The sequence below is a fragment of the Bombus fervidus genome, chromosome 8 (genome assembly GCF_041682495.2).
Source record: "Bombus fervidus isolate BK054 chromosome 8, iyBomFerv1, whole genome shotgun sequence".
Lineage (NCBI taxonomy): Eukaryota > Metazoa > Arthropoda > Insecta > Hymenoptera > Apidae > Bombus > Bombus fervidus.
Window position 1 is genome coordinate 6,457,755 of NC_091524.1, and position 22,897 is coordinate 6,480,651.

Sequence of the window (22,897 nt, forward strand, 5' to 3'; positions counted from 1 at the left end):
AATATATTATTATTCATTTAATGTACTACCTACCTACTTCCTAATAGTACTATTTCATTAAATCCATAATTAAATTTGAAATGCTTAATTATCGAAATAGCTTATTCGTTTTTCATAATTACGCTGTGAATGTTAGTGCGTTTGTGAGAACTTGAACTGTGTAAAAACACACGGTATGTTAATACTAACTAAAAAATAGGACATTAATTGTAATATTTAACGAATAAAATTAATTACTGCTCAAGTTCCATTTCATTACTTATGTTCGTAAAAACTCACCCGCACATCCGTATTCTATAATTGATATCAAAAGGATACATTAAAGTTATATATGAATGTTAATAATTTCAGTTATTGTATATTGAGGAAAATCAAATCGAACGAATCAACTAGAAAGTCCGCAAGTAAAACCAATTATTTATTACTTGCAGACACGTCAAATTTATGAAGTTGCGTAGAAAGCTGAAAATATTAAACACTGGGTTCATCGACTGCTTGATTTTGCATATTGATGATAAGATAAACTCAAATTGGTTATTCAATATCGCTAGAAGGAATTGTCGCATCGATCATCGCAACCTTCCTATTGTAGTTTAAATATTTATTATAAATAATTGAGATACATTACGATATACGTATCTTATAAAGTATTTGCTTTTATCCATAGAATGATATAGAATAATTTGAGAAAGAATTTATACATTACGAGGTGTATAATTTCGTCAAAAAGATACGTAATTGTTCTATGCAAACGTAGCTGCGCGATTATGCAAAATAAGATAATGAAGTTTGTTAAGAAATTACAGCAAAATGCAAAATAAAAAACAGCCTGTATAATGTGTAATTTTTATTTGGAGAAATCTTTCGTGAAATATATGAAAATCTATCCTGAAATATCTGTATTTTTGTTCTTCTAGTGTGGGTATATGAAATTTAAGAGAAACTTTCCTTCGTAATTGGAAAAATTCAGAAAATAAACTTAATATTGATATGAAATATTACTATAATTAAGTAAAGTGAAACTGCCGTTATATGAAATTTATCGGTTTTGTGAAAGTGCTCTTTTTGAAATTGCTCTATTTTGAATTTTAACTAGTTCTCTAGTGACAAGTTTCGATCTAGAAACGATGTCAGTTTCTATAACAGAGAACGTATAAGTGATTATTAATACAATCACATTTTTCATTTCGTGCGAAATTACTAAACTGTCTGCTTTAACCTCGGATATTAATAATATACACGAAGATCATTGACTGATGAATTTGTATCGCCAGAAACTTCAAACTTAATATAGCAATTTATTTACTTCCTATTTTCTCCTAATTGCAATCTTCTTTTTAATATGTACGCAGATATAATTCATGTCGAAAAAATTTATAAAGCGTAACGGAAATATTTCTTTTAAAAAGAAAAAGAAAAGAGGAGAAAGAAGTTGTACTTTCCCGTGAAAACAGAAGCATAAAAATATCTTTCATTAGTCTTCGCTCGACAGGCTATTTGTGCAATATACCAAACAATAGTGGTATGTCGTGCAAGAGAATTTAGTGACCGAAGTCTTGGATCAGTTCCAGGTACGTTTTCTTACGACAAAGCACAACGAAACGAAGTAAGAAGTGTTAAACAGAAAATTAAAAAAGCTTCGATTAAAAGATGCTTTCAAAAGTATTTCTGCCATTGCAATTCCTTTTCATTTCTTCAAAAGATATCCAATTTAAATTTATAACAATATTATTACAAACGAAACCACGTAAAACATTTAGAAAAATGATTTACTACATATAAATGTACCAAATGCCTATGATAAAAAATTATTTAACTCTAATGATAAGTAATTAAGATCAATTAAGATGTTCATCGAAAATGATATTAAATAAGCTTTTTTATTGCATAAAACGGAACGAGATTTCTAATTTTTATTTGAAAAAACAACCTACTTCTATAGCCTACACTTTACATACACGTTGCACTTATAGCTACAATAAACAGTAGCAAGACCATACCATAAAATTCATTAACGCAAGGGTATACAAGAATTAAATATTTTTCCTCGCATAGTGCTTACTAATGATGTATCAATCATCTAATCACCATTAGTGAAACATTAATTAACCAATCACGATTTATGCCGCGGAAAGATTATGAAAATATCTACACACATTATCTCGATAAAAGCGATAAATACGAATCTAAATATCGATATCTCTACAAAGATTCAAGAACAAGAAACGCGTACAGTGTACTTACTTGAAATCTTTTGAAGGCGTCGAAAGTTTATGATAGCGGTAAATGCTGACGCTGCAAGAAATAGAACTACGGATAATTTTATGTTCGAACCGATGTTCTATTATGTTTCTATACGGTTCACTGATCAAACACGAGGATTATCAAAAAGTAATAAGAAAGAACTAAATTTTTAAATGACCGCTGAGAATTAGAGCAAAACAGATCGGATCTGCTTCTCCGACTTTCGATCTCGGTTTTGCTTATACATTCGAGCATAAGTAATTCGTGTCATGTAAAATAAATAAATAAATAGTTACTTGGAATTGGAGCAAACATATCGTAGATATGACTTTCACCTGACAGTTCGATCGGTGGTTAGATTCTAGCACTTAAATTTTAGGTCAATATTACTTTTTACTATAGCTTTCAGTTTCGGCGCGTACTAATTAGGCGACTAGATCAAGCGAATCGCTTGATATCTGCTTCGTAAGAGGAGAGTTTCTGTTCAATACGTAACCAGTCCTAAATAGATCATAGCAGAAGGGTCGAATTATTTTTAATGAAGTACGTTCTAATTTTACTAAAATTACATGGTGTACTGAACTTTGATATTTAACGTGATATTGAAATGCACTTGGATGGTTTTCTTTTGAGTGAGTCTAGTAATAAGTATATCGATATTGATTATAATGATGATCAAGAGACGCGAAGAATGTGGACAAGAAATTTAATTTTATTATACACAACGAGATTTCTATTATGATTACACGATGGATTTGCACAGATACAAATTCATACTTTTACCAACGTAAGCAAAGAAACAGTACCTAAATAGAGGTACGTTTTATCCTTTTAATATTATAATCGATATTCGACTTTGAACATCTTTTTATATGTTTCTATATTACACATATTCTGTTCATGTTTGCATATTTAAATTTCTCATGAATATGTAATCATCCATAGTCTACGGTATACACTAATATGCATATATATGCCCAATAATGTTAATTACAATGTAAGTTTCCTAACGAGACAATAACTTTCGAAGATTTTAATAATTCCCTAATGATCCTACTGGATTACTTCGTTTCCCTAGAACTATCCTAGCACTCATAAACTTAAATATAGACTTCCAAACAATCGTAATTACTATGCCAATACCACAGACTACATCATTAAACTTCTCAAATATCACACTGACTTACCCTTATGAGCGACCCAGTTATTCGAGCGCAGGTTTTTATTGGTTCAGCCTGTGTCTGAGTACAAGAGGGTCATTGGAATCTCAGTCAAAAATGAAAATCGAAAGCGAGCAAGCCAGTGTTCGCAAAACTAGAGGCTCTACTCATTCGGTGACCCGATTGTCCAGTCCCCGAGGGTTTACATAATACGCTCGAACGTGTCCTGTTATGGAATCTATCGATCGCTGCATCGATATAAGGCGATACGAGGACCAGCTGTCATCTCGTCTCTGATCCTGTCCCTGTTCTGGCCATGGACCCGTTATTCAACCATGAACCCGATTCACAACCCTCTTACATGAAATTAATTCGAGCTTCGCCGTTCCTCTTTTAAAAGTCGAGTCATCAACTTTTTGAATTTCATCCGCTCGGATATCTTCTTCGTGTAACGGTCACGACGCGAGAGAAGCGCGATATGATTAAAGCTGCGTCCTGACTCAAGCAACAACGAGGAACTTTTTACTGGTATTTCAATGTTTCTTCATGTTTCTTCACGTTTCTGTTGTCTGTAACAAAAGTTACTACTTGTGTTGTCTTGTTATCTGCCTCTGTTCGAAGCTTAAACTAAGTCCTCGCTACAGCAACAACAAGGAACTTTCTGTTGATGTTCCATGTTTCTTGAAAATGTTGCCGGTTGTTGTCCAATGTTCCTTCAGCTTTCCTTATGTTTCTATTGTCAATAATTGAAGTCAATACTCGTTGTCTCTTCCTATTTGGAGAGACAAGGATCAAAGAAAAATAAACACACAGGCAAATAAACAAGCATTCCTTCAATGTATACTTTCTGCTAGGAACGAATATTCTTGTTTCGATTTGGGAAGGTTAGAACCCAAAGAAAAACCAAATGTCTTACTGATTACAATGGTCCAGTGTGAATAGCATGTTTATACAAGTTGATACTTGTTGGCTACTATTTGCAACAAACAGCAACGACACTAGCGTCTAGATCTTCCCTTCCCCGTTACTTTATGAACTGAGAAAACTCGACTGAAGCTTTATAAAGTCTAATATTACAGCAGCAAGAAAATAGCGAAATAACCAAACACGCTATAAATTGTCCTGTCTAATGAATAGTTACGTATTAACTACTTATTCACGCGTGGTCTAGTTAACTAATTTTTTTGAAGAACAAAGATAAAATTGTTGTATAAACAGTAAGGCGACAAATAGCCAACAAATAGATTTTCCGTTGTAGCTTCACCGAAGAAGCAACTTAACATGCTCAGGACGAAAGAACGTCCACGTGATTCTGTAACACGCGTGTCGCCGGCGGCTCTGATAGGAACGCGAGTCTATTCGATGAATTTAGTTTATTTTCTAGCATAATTAATATTCGCTCGCGTTGCACGTGAGCCGCAATAAGGGTGAAAGCACGAAAGTGGGCATGTCGACTTTAACGAGCGAGACGGATTAAGCTTTTTATCGAAGACAGTCAGAGTCTTCGACTAAAATTATAGTTCGCCGACAAGTCGTTAGCCATGGGTTTTTAAGGTTTCAGAACTCGTTCCGGCAGAGCGTACAGGAAATTCTTGCGTTACGCGTCTTTAATGAACGAAAAATATAAGATATCGTACGGTTTTTTGCCGGACAATTATGCGAGTAACAACGCGAGCTAATGAAAATTTATATTTTCACTGACTGCGGGTATTCGAAATCTATGCCGGATTCAAATGTCCTTTCATACTATCAGATTGTCTGAAAATTTGTAAAGTCTTTATTACATTTAGACTACGCCGCTATTTATGTATTTATGGAAAGCTTAAATTTGCAGAAACGTGTGATTGGATTTATTAGATGTTTTATTTGATTTGATAATATTTTTAAATCAATTGCATATATTCGTTTAAAACTTGGCTAAATTGCACCAAAACAGCAAGAACATTAAATCTTTACAAAACTGAAATTAGCAAAATAAAGTTGTCAAAAAAGTGTATTGGTTCAAACGGTTCTTACTTTTTGAGGTAAATATCTGTGTTTATCTCGAAATAGTTATGCATACAATAACCTAATAGAATTACAAAAGAAAAGAGAATTTCCATTTAGGCTCGGTTGGATCTATTCGTTTTAAAACAAATTACACTTATCGATGTCGTTTATCTCGATACGATATCAATTAGAAAACGCCCCATTATATTATATTTACGTAAAAAATATATCACAATCAATAATATGATCTTTATTAATCTTTAGTATTATCTCCCAACGTATAATTTATTTTCCAATCTTTTCTTTTTGCAGAAACTTTATTGGGTAGACACAAAATAGTCTTGAACTACGTTGTTAACGTTTTCATAGGTTTTTCATTTTTCCACTCAGATGGTGCTGAAACGATCTGAATAAATGGTGATCAGATCGTGTTAAGTCAAGTGAATATGAAGCATGCTACATAGTTCTTCAATTATATTCGTTAATTTTCCTTTTTCTGCATCACGAAACTTACATTCACTCGACTGTTCTTCTGATGGGATACGATTTCTCTTTTATTGACGAGATATTGCCAATGTCATATTAGCTATTTTTCAAAATAAACTTATAATCATAGCCAAAAAATGGTAATAAGAAATTATTTACTACGATATTAAGGAGTCGTGTTTATTCAAATTTAAAAACAAACAAAAAGCATTTTACTATTCCGAGACTTATATGCATTACATCACCATCTATATTTTAAAGTTCTAGAATATTTATTATGAGTCAGGTGCGATACACATATGTAAAAAATGTATTATACAACAGAAAAATTGCATAAAAATGTATTACATAATAATCACGTTACGCGCATGTAATTTAAGTACCATACTGAAATTCTCTGAAAGATTTTGACTTCTCTGACTATCTGTGAACAAAGTTTACTACGCTACTTGTACACTATTACAAAATATAAAATATTATTTCTAGATAATATCTAGCTAATTGTATCCTGAAAACGTCTTACATTGCATCATTTGCTGGAACAGAGAGGTTAATGCATCAGGTTAATTCTTTAAAAAAATTTTGCATTCAAATTATATACACGTATACCTATAACTAGGAAAATATTTCCCCAATTATTAGGAATATTGAATTAATTTGTCAGTTTTGTTCAATTAACAGTCATTTTTTAATGTATATTTGTATTTACGTAGGTAGCACATTTGTATTTAAAGTTATATCTGAAGTGATAATTTTGAAAAGACAAGTAAAAATTGTATTTCTTTTATAGAAAATAATATCCTTTCGTAGAATGTTTATACAAAAATACGTTTATACAAACTATTTAAACTTAATTAAAATTATATTTATCATCCAAAGTTACGAAAATTGTAATAATTTTATAGACTTGACTAGTTTTGTATCGTAACAATATATCACGCATAAAATCCATATCTAAGGATTTTGAAATTCTTGCTGTATCATTAAATTCAATGAGAAATTTCTATGAGAAACGAAAAACAAAATGATACAATATGTTTTTTAAGGTTACCGAAGAAAATTAAATCTCATGTTTATATAAATACAGATATTTTCTTTCGTACTCTCCAATGTTTATTCATTTTATTCAAAAGATTTATATAAAACTTTCATATATTCTTTTATTAATTATCTCCTCTCCTTGTACAACTGTTGCTTTCTACTGATTTGCAAAGTTAAATCACCTAGTACATCAATAGCTCGTTTGGATAAAATATTCCCAAAGATCCTCTATTGTTCTCTGGTCCAGTGATTTCATTGCTCAATGTAGAGTAGTTCATTTGCATTCATACGAAGCATCTATTTTGTAAACTTTTATAATATATACATAAACGTTAAAGAGTTTGTAGAAGTTTTAGAGTGAACGATTTAGAGAATATGCAGGCACTTATTTCCTTATCCTTAAGACTTTGTACTTTTGGTATTAGGTACAAAAAAATATGTACTTTCAACCTTTTATAGGTAATAAATGTTAATAATTTGACACATAAGAACTCAGGATATGAAATTTATAATACTATTGACGCTTTGCCAGAATTTATCTCCGGGTACATTGTTAATCTCTGCAAATTAAAAGTCTAATTGTGAGAAGAAATTATCTTAATGTATAACGTTTGAATTAGTATTGACCGTAGAATATATTCACACACATATAATACAATGTATCTGTTGAGAAATATGGATTGATAATATCCATAACAACTTCCATAAAATTATACACAGTTGAACAGATAATTTTCTAACGTCAAAAATTTTATGAAATTGATAGAAGTTCAGTGATAAAGTAAAAGCGAAAGGTTGATATTATAGAACGTTCAATCATTAACTGTAATGTCTTTTTCTTTACAATTTCGTATTTTTACTACCGAACAGTCGGGCCAGACTCATGTGTATTTATTACAATATCTAAATGAGTTACTTTCTAGAGGAACTAATTATTGTATTATCTAGACATCTAAATTAATATCTCTTCCACTTGCCTATCGTTTTAATATTCCATCTTGTCTCTCCAATCCATTTCAACTCGCAAACATGGCGAAAAATACACACACACACACACATTGTATGTACATTAAGATAGAACACAGCCTTCACCATGAAATCCAATTAGCAAATATAATTCTTCTCTCTTTCTTTCTTTTCTTCTCTTACGTCATATTTTATTATCCTATTTATTCGTTTTCACAAAAAAGAAATATATACGTTACACAAGAGTTTAAGCAATCTCCCTAACGAGACCGATATATTAATTGTTTGGAGCAAACATTCGAAAACGTTAATCAACATAGCGGCTCGTTGCATAAATCTCGTTTGTAATTAATCAGGAAGCGGATGAAAAATGTTTCATGGAACAACCGGAGAGACAAATGGAAAAAACGAGTCTTCTTACGGAGCTCTGCTGTCCGTGGTCGGTAACAGTGGCTGAATTTCTAAGAAACTGCGGTTCAATTAAACCTAATTATCCTGCTAGTTCCATGGTTTCCTTCCTTTCCGGAGCAGAACGGTATCCGATTAATCGATAAATTAAATTCCACGCCGCGGAAGGAACAGCTAACGGGAAATAATCAGAGTTTCGATCGTGCCACGTGGGAAGGAACATTTCCGTTCGCCATTCATTTGTGTATGACAGGCCACGTGTTTACGTAACGGACGCATGTTTCGTGATGCGTTTTCAAGACAAAATTACGAGTTCGTCAATTAGATTTGACTAAACGACTCGCTCAGTTCATCTGCACGCGTACAGCGAACTGGATCTCTCTCGGCAATTTGGAACGAAGGTATGACGGACCGGAAATAACAGCAAATGAAGATCTTGAGAACTCGGATTTATTTTGACATTGAACGTAATTATACGTAAGGATAAGATTTATATTATAACATCGAAGAATATGAATTCTTTCTTTAACCAGTTAAATGCGTTCGACGTGTATACACGTCAATCCAAAACTTCATTTCGGTACAGTTGACGTGTAACACGTCGTGTAAAATAAAAAAAATTCTATTTACTATAGAAACTCAAAATTTTAGTAAAATGTAATATAAATTATATTTAGTGGTATGTTTCCTTTACACTTGCAGTAAAACTATTATATCTTTTGTGAAAAAAACAAGTTTGGTTATTTGATTATTCTCTTTGGTATATCGTTTATGGTTCGTGTAATGTATCGCTTTTTATAAATTGAGTTGAATATTTTCCCCAATGTATCGTCTATTCCTCGAATTGTTTTCTGTTTTATTTATTTTACATTATTATTTTTTGGTAATTTTTCAGTGTTTAATAACAACACCTTTTGTCAACAATGGACTGCTAATTTTTTATCGAATAAAAATGTACTTCTTCCTCATTTTGCTTTACCTTTTTTGTAGGATTTATAATAGGAGCATTTACCATGCGGTCGACGTGTATGCTCGTCATTGTTTGATTTTACACCTGCGAATCCCATAGCAGATTTTTGAGACTAAACACCACAGTTAACGGATTAAATTAAGATTCTATAGTTTCTATTTGTCGTTACACGAGCTTCAAATCAATAATTCTTAAAGACTTTGGTAAATTTCTATTCATTTCTAAAGTCTACAGTCTACAGTATTTTTTGTCCTAACAGATATTTACGAACGAGGGTGTATTTCCAATTGTTCAAACGATGTTGCCTTACGGCCGATTCTCGGCTGGTTCGATAAAAGGAAAAGGAAGTCGAGACACGAATTCGCGTCTTCTAATTATCGAACAGCACGAAGGTTTTAGGTGCAGCCACGACGACATAGCCACACCTAAACGACAATAGGTTTACTGGCCCACAAACGCTTAATCTGTAATTAAACTGGGTTTGCCTCGCATTTACCTAATTTATTCCCGAGCAGCGCCCACCGGGACCTGCGTATTATTTGCTAATTTTCCCTCTAATAGGAATGTCAATTAAGTTTTAACAACCTAATAATAGTCTCACTAATAGGCCGTAAGGGAATGTTTACGTTAGTTTTAAATTAGCAAATTAGTTTAAATATTTAAATATGTTCGTTATTCAATTATTTTCAACATTATTATTATTATTATTAGTAAAAAGCACAGAAGTTAAAAAAGTTTCTTTCTCCCAAGTTTTTCTCCGCAATTAAGGGAAATTTCTAGTTAAGATATTTTGATTATAAATTTTTTTACTACCTTTGAAGGCATTACTATATTTCTACGGATTTATCAAATGTTTATATCCCATGTTTTATAACGGTAAACGATTGGAAAGCGTCGAAATCTAAATACATCTGGACAAATTTGTGGTCGTTATTTCGTTTCACCTCGTCCTAATCAAACTATATTTGTACACCTCCAATTTTATTGTTTTACCGGCGAAAGTAAAATCCTACGTCAATCCTACACAGTGTCTCCATTTCAAAATAGTCGTATTCCGTATAGCCAATTTCAGCACGACAAAGTGGGCGATATTTCAAATAGGCTAACCCCACCTCAATAGAAATTATACCAGTTCAAACAACGATGCTGATCACCGGTAAGCAAACACAATATGATTGAAGATGACATCGTTTCATTTTTACGAAGTGGAGTGAAACATGAAACGGAAAAAAGTTGGAAGATATAGAAAAAGTTCAGGTAGAGCCATAATAGCAGAATATGTATGTATGTAAATACTATCTAACGTAAACCGAGATGATCCTAGAAATTTGACTATATGTATATGTATAGAAAGATCAGATATACAAAATACAAGTCCTGGTTGACTATTTACACAGGTGTGGGAATTGGATCCAAGATAAATTTGCAGTAATAAAAGATAATGTCTGTTTTTATCAGAAAGCAGATAATTATGTATAAGAAATTTTAATTGCTTATGCAATAACGTTAAGTTACAAAATAAACATAAGAATTATTATGTATGTATGTAGTAAGTAAATTTAATATGAAAAGAAATTTTAATCTTTCTTGTAATAAAATTAAACAGACACATGTTATTATATCAATTTCAGCATATTAACTCCATGTATAAGAAAATTATAAGCAAAATCATTTTATCTTTGGATATTAACGAAATATAATAATAGTTCAATGACTTTAAATGTGAATAGAAAATAATACAGCTCTGCAACATAGAATGGTGTCGAATTATTTCAATTTTATCGCGCAATCTCTTTTACGCTCACTGTGATAAAAATATCGATAAATTCTGAAAATGTCAAGACTTATTACGCTGCATTGGAAAAGATCGAAAGCTAAACGTTCATAACTCGTGTTCACCGCGCTGATTCTCACCCATTAAGATACGTATCTACGACTGGCAATACCGAAGGAATTGGATGAGCTCTCACAGTTGCTCGTTGCTCTCTCAGTGCACCAAAAAAAAAAAAGCACAGATCTCTTAAATTATACCTTTATTGCCCTTTGCCAAGCTAAAGCGTTCGACTCGCGTCGTTATTACCGCTTCTCCGCAAGCTGTTCATTAGCGTCCACTTTTCACTCGAGTTTTTCCCGCCGGATATTTTGTTCACGCCATGAAAAACACACGATGCGAAAATTTACACAGAATCACGAGCACAGCCGGTGTTCTGATGAACACTAAAAATCGTTTTCGTTTTCGTGCCCATCCTGAGGCGTGACCGTGAACGTTAAATAATTGAGCTCTTCGACAATCACTGACTTTTATTCGCTTTATACACGCAGTGCACTAATTTGGTCAGAGCAAGGAGCTTTCTATCACGGTTGCATTAAAAATTTTAAGGATACATTACTTATCAGGAATTCTTCTGCAATATTTAATTTAAATTATTTTTCATTACATAAACTACAGAACGCAAGAAAATAAAATATAGTAAAAGTTAAATAAAATTAAATTAAAGGTCATCATTCTACGGTACTAGATGAGAAATACTCTCCCTGCTGATCTTTCAGCCATTTTCAATCCAGTTATACTTGTCTAGCATTAAAAAATACATTACCATTAAAATATTATTAAACGCCCTTTTGCTTATCGAGATAAAAGCGAGGTTAAGATATAAAAATTCACAAACCGCAGCAAGATTAAGCAAATTTTATGATATCACATCCGGAATAGTAACAAGATGAAAAGAACTAGAATAATAATCGGTTGAAGGATAATCGATAATGGAATTTACATCATCGATTGAATTCTTACTTTCGCTCGTTACCTTCTGCACCATATTTGACCAAGAAACGAGTACTGTTTGATCATTTGGACAATTACGGTGAAAAGTAGCGCAACCGTAGTTTTCTTCCGACAGTTACAATTTCGCTTTCACGACTCTCCTGAATGGACGACTGCATCGTGTAATATTACACCGTCTTACAACGTTCACTCTTACATTGCCACGATTTTGTTTCATCGATATTATTTGATTAGCTTTTACTACTTAATATCGATCTATTCTTAACAGACTTCATGAGGTGAAAATGAAACGAAACGGCCACCGCAATTAACCTCCGTGTTTAGAAATCTTCTCAACTCTCTCTCTTAAAAACTAGAATATACGTTATACCATCTTATATAAATTCTTGAAACTTTCATGAAATACATTATCTTTCTTTAATTGTTAAATAATTAAATAATTGAAATGGTAAAAAGGTATCTTGCTTTTGGGATTTATATCTATAATAAATATCATTTGCATTGTAGAACATGTTATCAAAAATTATAAATTGATGAAACCTGACCACATATGCAGTAATAGTCGTATTAATGAGAAATTTTAACAGAACTGGAAATTCTCTTTTATGAAATGTGCACTTGTTTTATCGCGGGAATAAGTAATACGCTTTCTATATAAAACCATCATTATTAACGCGTAGGATGATTTAATATATTATATCGCTTCCTAGTTTCCCCCAAACTTCTTCAAATACATAATAAGGTATGAACTATTTGCTAAAAGTATTCGGTCGAAGTAAGCAAGTAATTTCATCCGCTGGCATGTTTTTACATAATTAACACGCGGTTTACTTGTATTGCGATTTTCTAATTCTTTCGCAAACTAGTCAGACGCGGTTTCAATGGAACTCGGATAATCCTCACAGCGTGACCATGAGAAAGTAAGGATATGTAAAAAGTGAAAGCAATGTAGGCCAATATTGAAACAAAGGATGCCATATTGGTTAAACAGTCATAACGACCTCGTTGCGTCATTTTGTTTTAAATAAGACAGAATCATCAATGACATTTGAACGACAAATTCGCGTAAAAATAATATTCGCAACAAGAATACATTATCTGCAATTTTTCCATAATTTGAAATTTCGTGTTTGGAAATGTTAACTATATAATTTTATAAAAATTAAAAACTGATATACCTATTGTTTCTCCAAAGCATAAATTTTAAAATAGATATCAAAAGCAAATGTATTTCATGAGTATCGTCTATAAAATAAATCAACTATTTGTTTGGAAAAAAAATTCTTTTCCTTATTTTTCATTCTTACGATAATTGATATTAATTCTGAGTTACGTACATCCCAAAAGTACGATACACTGTACCTGTTGAACAGTTACGTATAAAATTCTAATTATCAAATACGTTAATTCACCAGTCAAGTTGTGTAAAGTTAAGTAATTTACTCGTTTAAAATAATATTTAATTGTAAAATATTCCTTTTGGTATATATACATATATTTACGCTAAATATATATATATTTTTTTTTCTAAACATTCATCAAAAAAGAATAAAAAAGAATAAAGACGACTATATTATATCCAATTTAGAATATCTTTCTCTTCCGTTGTACAATAAAAACACTTGTTTGAAAATTTCATACGTACATGTTCTCAATTATGTAAATCTACATTTCAACGAGAGGACTATCATGTTTGAAAATCATTAGCCTGCGTATTATTCATGCTCAACGACGATAATACCGTTAATGCAAAAGTATCAAGAAGACGAGTTGACCCATTTAAAGCAGTTAATCAGGTTTAATAAGAACATAGGATGAAACTGCGCGCAATAAGTGCTAATAAGTAGTTCGATCCCGTTCGATTGAAGTAGATTCAATCGAAACATATGTCTATCGTCGGTTTTATCGATTTTGAACGTAGTACGTGCAACATAGAGAAACTTCTTAGGAATAGAAAGAGAACTAGACGTGTTAAAAGAAACGAATGAGGTCGCAGGATGCAGCCGAGTGCCACTTCGTAATGAAATAATTTACGCTTTGCTGTAGAAAGTATTCCATAGCAGTATACCATGATGCGTAATGTTATACAAATGCAACGTGTTTGACATAAAGATGTCCTGTATTGCAAAATGCATCGTTTATTTAATGTTAATTCTGTTGTTTTCGTCATTTTCGAAGAGGATATAGAAAAAATTGTAAAATGTGTTTTTAAACATTTAAACGGTTGATTAGAATGAAATAAGTGATTAATCATTTGAATCATGTTTGCTTGATTATGTCTCGTTTTATATACTACATCTGATTTCTTGTTTCGTAATGAACTTTTTCTCTTGCTTCGATGTTTCCTTTGGCTTCTCTTTCAATTTTGATTCTGTTATTTCAATGTTTCCAATCCTTCCCCACCAAATTATAGAAATATATACGTTTTTTTTTTTTTTATCATTTCTAAAATAACAAAATAGTAAAGTGTAGAGTTGAGTTAAAATAAACGCACATACATAACAAGAAAAATAAGTACAGATGCCTGGAAATTTGCGCAAAACTAACACAGACAATTTAAAAGAACACAAAGCAATACAAGTTACGTATAATCTATTCAATTAAGCTCTCTTAGAGTATTTGAAACATAGTAATTTGTAATTCCGCGTAATTCTTTCGTTCTATCGCTAATAACCCACGCAAACAGTTAATGTAACCATTGATAATGGCAGATATCATACAGAATTAAATATTAAACACTTAAATCTTAAATCTTAAATCACTTCTATTTTTTCTACGGAATTTTCCACTTGTAGACACTTGTCAACAAGGAGATACATAGCAGAGTGCAATTTACGATACTCTTTCAGCCCCTTGTATTTGCGCAGCACTGTACTGGCATCGGCGATTCAATAGATGCATACGAGAGTATACACGCAATTGCGTAGTAGCGCGTGTTAGACACATGCAAAATCAATCATCGCGATGCTGCCCCAAGTATTCGAGGTTGACGGACCGTCTACCCAAACGAAAATTCACGTTTCGAGGACGATATACATTTGAATACAATGGCGTGTTTCAATTTTAAGTTTCACAATGTCGAATCTTAAAATTGATTATACGTAGTCACGAAACGAAAAACTATTAAGCTTAATCACTGAAATATTTATGATAATCGATGTAGACAGCGAAACGAGATAAATGCAATTTTATTTAAGAACTATAGAATTGCCTATATCAATCGTCGAAAATGCTATGAATTTTTCCATATTCACAAATGAACTACTATCTCGCTTCCTCGCTGACTTACTCGTTTTTTAAATAAAATAACGTCCGTTACCATTCCTATCGTAGTTTCACCACGACTCATCACACGGCTTTGAAGTTGAAAGTTTAATATGCAATTGCTCCGATCATTAATAACAACCATTCAGCATCGTTTTCTCCCGCGTTAGAAGCGTTTGCAACATTCTTAATAACGTCGAAAGAACGATCATCAAGCAGTATACAAAGCCGTCTTTTATCTCCACGTTTGCTTTTATTAGTCGTTGAATAATATCCGACCAAAATAAATTTAAGCACCTGCTGTGGCGGAATCACGTGATAGAAAATCTTTCGAATAGAAGGGAAAAATAGCGAGTCGTAGGTTCCAGGTAATTTAATAAATATCAGAAAGACGACGTTTATGACACGGTGTTGGTACGTACCATCCTTATTGTCATCAACGTCGACCTATTTTTATTTGGCGTTCAGTCACCCAGCTTAACTGTAGGTCCTCTACTGTACATACAATAGACCCCCGTTCGAAAATGCCGTGACAACGAACCGTTGCTGAATTCCATTCGTGAGCGTGCAGTTAGTTCAGCCGATTTTGCGTTCGTTATGGAAATAAATACAATGAAAAATTCTAAGTAAACTGAATTAGGAAAATCGATGCCATTTTAGTGACTTTTCACGAATGACCTACATTTACAAGATAAGTATGCATAATTCTGCAAAATGAATTATGCATACAGCGAATTACAGAATTATTCACACAATCGAATCTTGGGATTTTTGTAACATTGTTCAGACTATATAGTCTATTTTAAGGCGGATAGATATTTTAAACAATTTAACAATTTTAACAATTTAATTAGTAGGAATTTTAATTTTCTCGTCGCCTTCAATTAGCTATTACAATATTTAGAATAATTAGAAATGTTATTTAAGATTTCTCCGTTTCATTGCTCGCTACATGGAAGGAGAACCATTGACGATCAAACAAACGAACGTTCTTTGGCGGCGAGCTATTAGTCTACTTAAAGCGCACATGCTATAAAATCAATTAGTAAACGATTTCTTTATGCAACGATAAGAAACGTTTAAACCTGCGTTTTTATATTCTAGCTGTTTTTTCTTTTAATTAAATGTTTAGTTAGACTCGCTCATAAAATTTCAGTAACACGACAACTAAATTAAGACACTTGAATTCGCATACAAAAATTAAATTTAAAAAAAGTAAAGAAGATCAAATTTATGAGATATTCATTAACATTAACGCAATTCAGGAACTCACACCATCGTGCACCGTTCTTTGCTTCATACTTATCGAACACAGGATCGCCATTCACAGTACGTGGCTCTGTACGTGCATTGAAGTCGTATGACAAATTAGTAGATGAAATAAATTTCTGCTTAGTTTCCATATCCTTAACTCTATTCACAAAAACATAAATTTGCATAAACATTCGCATTCTTATCGAATTATTAAGAACCTATGCATACTTACTATTAAAAAACTGATACAAAATTTGCATAAACATACGCATTCTTATCGAATTATTAAGAACCTTACTATGCATACTTACTATTAAAAAGCTGATTAAAAAAATGGAAAATATATATCATGTTATACAGTTTGAAAGGTGACTGTATGTGTTTTTGTATCAGAATAAAAATTTCACGCGTAGAAAGTATAATCGACCAGTGATAATAATTGATTGATAACGTCACGTCAACGGTGATAAGAAATAGTTTTCGGTAGAAAGCTAACGTTTCAATTGAATCGATGATAAAACAGATATCACTTACGAGTAAACTCGGACATAAGCAATATTGAATCGTGGTTATTATGTAATTATCATACTTCCCGTAGATATCGAAGCCTAGAAGCGTAGTGAAAAGAAACTCACAGTTTAAAGTGTTACAAGAGAAACTGCATGCTACTCGAAATAGATATATAAAATTATGGAGTACGCACAATGTAACAAAAAAGTACCTAATATCGTTCTATTTTAGACGACTGTTACTTTTACTGTTGCTGCCTTTCTCCGATCGAGATACAATTAATTTTCTAGGTTATTGGTACAGTACATTTTTTAAATACATACCGAGTCCGCAATAATTCTTGCACAATTACCGATGATTTTTCAACCCTCTTGTTTAATTTTCAGAATTTTTTCGAAATCTTTCTTCTGTTGGTGGATATTTTCTTAATTAATCGAATTTTTCTCAAAAGGAAACCTAAACATTATTACCTACTATCTTGAGCGATATTTCACTGCATACTTTTCTTAGATTTGTATAAAAGTGCACTAAACTTTGCAGAGATTAATAGGAATGATTTATTGAGCCGCTTTTAAAAATACCAGGTGTGAATTATTCTTGGAATTATCACAAAACTTAAATACTAGAATTTTTATGTTAAGTGGAAAATAGTCTCCATTGTATGTGATGTAATAAAATCCTGTAATTTGCTCAAATGTTTTCAGAAATTTAAACGACTCAGTTTGCCTACAAGGTGTAAAAAAGTATATTTACAGAAGAAACATGCAAAATGGTGCTATCATATGAGAAATACGAGGTATGAAATATGAGAAAGTCATGAGAATTTCAGAATGATGTAAGTGAAAATATATTTAGTATGACGCTATTATCTTCAATGTATGTATGTCTGAAATCATTAAAAAATTCTTCACGTAAATACAGTTGTTACAAATCATTCTCTTGTTTTTTAAGGAAGATGTAGTTGCACCATTTTTCCCCTGAACTTTTCATCATTTTCGCATATCATACTCTCTAACAAATAATAATTCCTTATGTTATAGATATTTCTCGATTTACCAAAGACTTCCAGAAGAATTCATTAGCGTATCGAACATAACGAGAATTGTTTTAAATAAAAATGTTCAATTTCGAAGGAGTTATGTTCTTACAAAATTAAAGACTTAAAACCGACGAGACTTTCAGGATAACCTAACATAAGAATTTAAGATAGAATCTAATACGCTACAACAAAAATCTGAGAAAGGCTCGACAAAATTTCTAGAAATTCTGGTACTCTTTATGAATAAGGCTCTTAACGAACTACGAATCTAGAATAAATACGACTAATCAGATTAAGATCAGAACGAGGTTATTTCGTGATAAGTTTCTACCAGCTCTCACCATATATAATATTTCCGCAGATGAACGAGGGAAAGTATAGCAGTATAACTAGGCAAAATTTCGATACGCTATATCCGTGAATCGAAAAGAAAGAAAGGAATCGTTTAACAGAATGATAACGTATTATCCGCGTAAGAAACCGATATCCTAAATGCGTTCGAGTCCAACCGAGCGCTTTCTAGATGGAAAAGCATGAATAGTCGGAACTCTGCGATGGTTCTGCGAGTCACCGTATTTTCACATGCTTAATAAGCAGGTAGCTTGCACTCTGATAGCGACGATGATGCAGTTGCTGACAAATGAACGAACAATGAAGCTACCTACTTTTATCGCTTCCCGTGTTTGCGTAGTTATGTAAGCTAATTGACCACGACTACGTCTTCTTCAGTTCGCTAATTCGCGACACGTATTTTGTATTCAAAACGACAGGTGCTTTAAACGTGTATATAGTGAATGGGAACGATGTTAGAACTTAAAGACTGAGATTTAACCGTTTTGACTTGTACTCCTCTTTCTTTTAGAAATTGATAATATAAGCAGAGATGTATGTTCCGAGGGAAGATGAGAAGATGGATAGATAAAGCAACGTGGCTCCGATAGGTTACTTTTGATGGATCTAATACAATTAGAAAAATAGAAATGCGTACTGAAAGTTTCACATCTACAAATAAGATCGTATCATACATGTTCATACATACATATCTACATTTTTACATACATATTTATTTAGACATATTTCAAGGGTGTGAGAATTCAAAGTAAATCAACATTGTATTAAGAGAACATTAAAACTGTTAAAAAATAATCTTAAGGGCTAAGAATGGAAAATTAGAAAAATGATATTTTTCTAACTTCGTTGCTTCTTGCAGTCTACTGTTTGCGCCAGCGTTATGCGTTTAGTAAGTAGACGATCTTTTTTGTAAACTTCCAGATAATATTCTGTTCTTCCCGAACAACTTGCTTGAGGTAGGTTACTTTTAAAATAGTAAGAACAAATTTAACTCCTTATGATCGACCAATAATTTAGATATGTTCGCGTATCAACCAATCTGAGAAAATGAAATTACAAAAATGAAAATGACACGATACGTTGTATAATACTTATCACTATTCATTATTCAGAGTATATTTTAGACTCAGATAGATGAATCGTGGTTTTCAGATAAAGAGACAAATTGCAAGTTACAAAAATCGTCGATATAATCTGAAAGTCACTTTGACCCCTGCTGCCAGTACTTACAATAACATATTACTACGAGAAATAATTTCCATGCAACATAAATTGTAGGTATGTTTTTCTAGTAACGAAAAACTTGCAAGAAATGATGCAAACCTTCGCTGAAAATAACATTTAATCAAGCGTGCATTGTACCATTCTGACTAATAACTGTAATACGTAGCTTCATACAGAGAAACTATGTTCATTAAAAAAAAAAAAAAGGAAAAAGAATCATCAATACTACGTTTTCGCTGTACATTTTATGTAATCGTGCTAGTATCCTATTACATATTACTGCTATATAGTCGAATGCTTTTTTTATATTTGTACGATATTTAAAAAAGATTTATTTCGAAGAAAATTCATTTATCTGAATAAAACACGCTTTTAACCATCTTCCTTGGGAATATCGATCTAAATTCGTGAATATTAGCTGCATGATGTATACATATGCATTTTGAAGCAAAGAAGCATTCATTCTTCGTTTAAATTAATATATGTAGTTCTTTCACCGCTAGAAGAAATGACTGCTAAATTGCTTGGATACCGTATATTCTGCATTCTAAATAGAATTACCTAGCCGTAAAAATTAACGTTGCTTCCAGATACTAGTAATTACAAATAACTGTACCGAAAATTGAATCATTATTCCAGTAGTCAAACGAATTTACAACTAATCTCAGCTTTTTTTTTAACTATTTTATGTATCTCAACTGCTTGTGCAAAATATTTGAGAACTATTTGGATAGTTAAAGACTAATCGCACTATATAACGCTGAACGATGTTACCCAATACGTTACATGTCCATAATTGACAAACGGTTAAAATATCCCTCTTTATTCAAGAATATCTGGTGCAATTCATCCTTCAATCAAATAAAACTAGATTATATAAAAGTTCACTACAATAAGTATAATTCCAAACAAGATAACAATAGTATTTCCACGTCAAAGTTAAAAGAATATTTTCTATTTTTTTTTTTACCCCACAAGAGTGTCTTTTTATCTTCCACTTTAGTCTTAAACGTGATATTAAAGCTCCAAACTTTGTACGTACAAAAACGAACAATTACGAGAGAAACATATCACAATTCTCCCTTTCATTCCACGCGCGTATGCACTTATAACATGATGCACGTCTACGCCAGAGAAAAAGCAATAAGCAAAAAGGGAAAAGGGGAAATGCAATAAAAACGAAGAGAAAAATATATCGAGTGAAATCGTGATTACATAATACTAGACAAAATGGCTAATATTCATACGTCTCGGGGCTAAACTCCGTATGAATCACACGCAGCTATTTTCCTATTTTATTTTATTTTCGAACTACCAACGATACAATGAGGAAGTGCACCAACTAACGTTGGTTAGCATGGACGAACTCTCGGCAAACAGGTGTTCTGAAAATGTAGCAGATGGCGGATGATGGGAATCAAGACAGAGCAAGTGAAATCGCGTTGAAACTCATCGGTAACACGAATATCTTGTGCTCGAGAAGGAGATCTTGCTTTATCCTGGCACGATTGTTTCTTCTAGAATATCTCTGTACATATATCGGGACACGCTAGAACGAACGTAATAATTTCTTCTAAAACCTACTTTATTATAGCATCTGTTCGTTTTAACATACACTGACACACAAGATATTGTGAACACTTCCAATAGAAAATTTTTATGCCCATATTGTATTTATTTTAAGAAATATTTTGAAATTCCATTCGTTCGTAACTAAATTTACTTAAAAGATAAAATCGTTCTTAAAGTTTGATAGGATAACAACACGTAATTAAGAAAATAACAAAATATATGTGGATCAAAATTAACTCAACCTTTGTCGTTCAAGGGTGGAAGGCGAGTATTACAAATCTGGTAAACAACGTGACGAACATTCAATGGCAAGTAAATGTAAGTCGCAATCGTCGAAGACTTTGCTCCTCAAATAGTTTCTATCGTCACGTTTATTATATGTACACACGTGTTCACGAAACTTTAAGAAATCTTTTTTCGCGTAGAACCGCAAGTGTTTGAGATTCACCGTAACATAAAGCGATGTAAAGTGTTGATAACGTGCCATTATGGCTAAGTAGCTACCGACCGGCTAGCTTGACCATGGATAAAACAGCGGCCACGCTCTACAAATCAACAGAGAAAATACATGAGCGCGGTGCCATTTCATTCTTTTATTTGTACGGGATACTCGTTCGTGGATTTCACGGTACGCAGACTCGAGACGCGACTTTTTGCAACAAAATGATCCTGCGTAGAAGGAATTTTCGCTTGAAACGACGATTGACGCATGTCGAAGGGTACCGATGGATGTAGCAATTTTTAAACAAAATGCGTACAATTATCGACTACTATCTTATAGCGTATTTTATCGTATAGAGTATAAAATATTGTAAGTGTTTGAAGAGAGTAATTTTTTATTTAAATAACTTTATCTTAACCCATTTGCATCCAAGCGCGGATTAATCCGTGCGCTGCGACTGTCTTCTATCACCAAGCGCGGATTATTACGCGCGCTGCGACTACTTTTTTTTATTTCCATTTTAATCTAAATAATTTTTTTTTTTTTTTTAATAAATAATTTTTACTTTTTTCCTCTGTTGTAAAGAATGTAAAATGCGATGTTTGCGAAGTAACATTGTCTACCAATCGTTTTGAACAGTAAATTTTCGATAAACTCCATGAAGAATTCGGATATCATTTACTGCACCTACGACCGACTGCGCGCGGTGATAGGGACCAGTCCTCTTAAGTAGGGCCATGATGCAAATAGGTTAATAGTGGTGTGTATATAATAATATTAAATAAGGTAAATCCTAAATAAATCTTGTTTATAATAGAATCTATTAATCCTGATGAATTAGTATCCTGAATACTAAGACTCGAAGGATAATGTAACGCTATTGTAAAAATGAACAATGAAGAATAAACATTTATAAACATTGTAATTCATATTTCTAATGTGTTACTTTAAAACTAAATCTCTCCAACTGATTGTCATTGTTAAATAATTTGGATGAATAAATCGCAGGGCAATCTTCATGTTTTATTCCTGTGATATCAGATGCAAAATATGGAAACGCTCTATGGTACTAAATTCTTAATGATTCAGTATTTGTATGAGAATCCGGCATATCTGATAATTTGATATTATTATATTTGATAATATGCTTTTTCCAAGCATACAGAATTATCGAAATTCTACTGCATATAAT

At 32.3% G+C, this 22,897-nt stretch overlaps 1 protein-coding gene across 5 annotated transcripts in view; it reads right to left on the minus strand.

Moving 5' to 3' along the window:
- Positions 1 to 22,897, minus strand: part of Jvl (javelin-like) — a 123,983-nt gene that overhangs the window by 35,006 nt on the left and 66,080 nt on the right. Inside the window, exon 1 of one of the 5 annotated variants that reach the window (XM_072009090.1) lies at positions 3,432 to 3,450. The exons of the other annotated variants lie outside the window; for them this stretch is intronic. The gene's annotated coding sequence lies outside the window, so the exon portion shown is untranslated. Of the gene's footprint in view, positions 1 to 3,431; positions 3,451 to 22,897 lie in introns of those variants that run through there. 5 annotated transcript variants of the gene reach the window in all.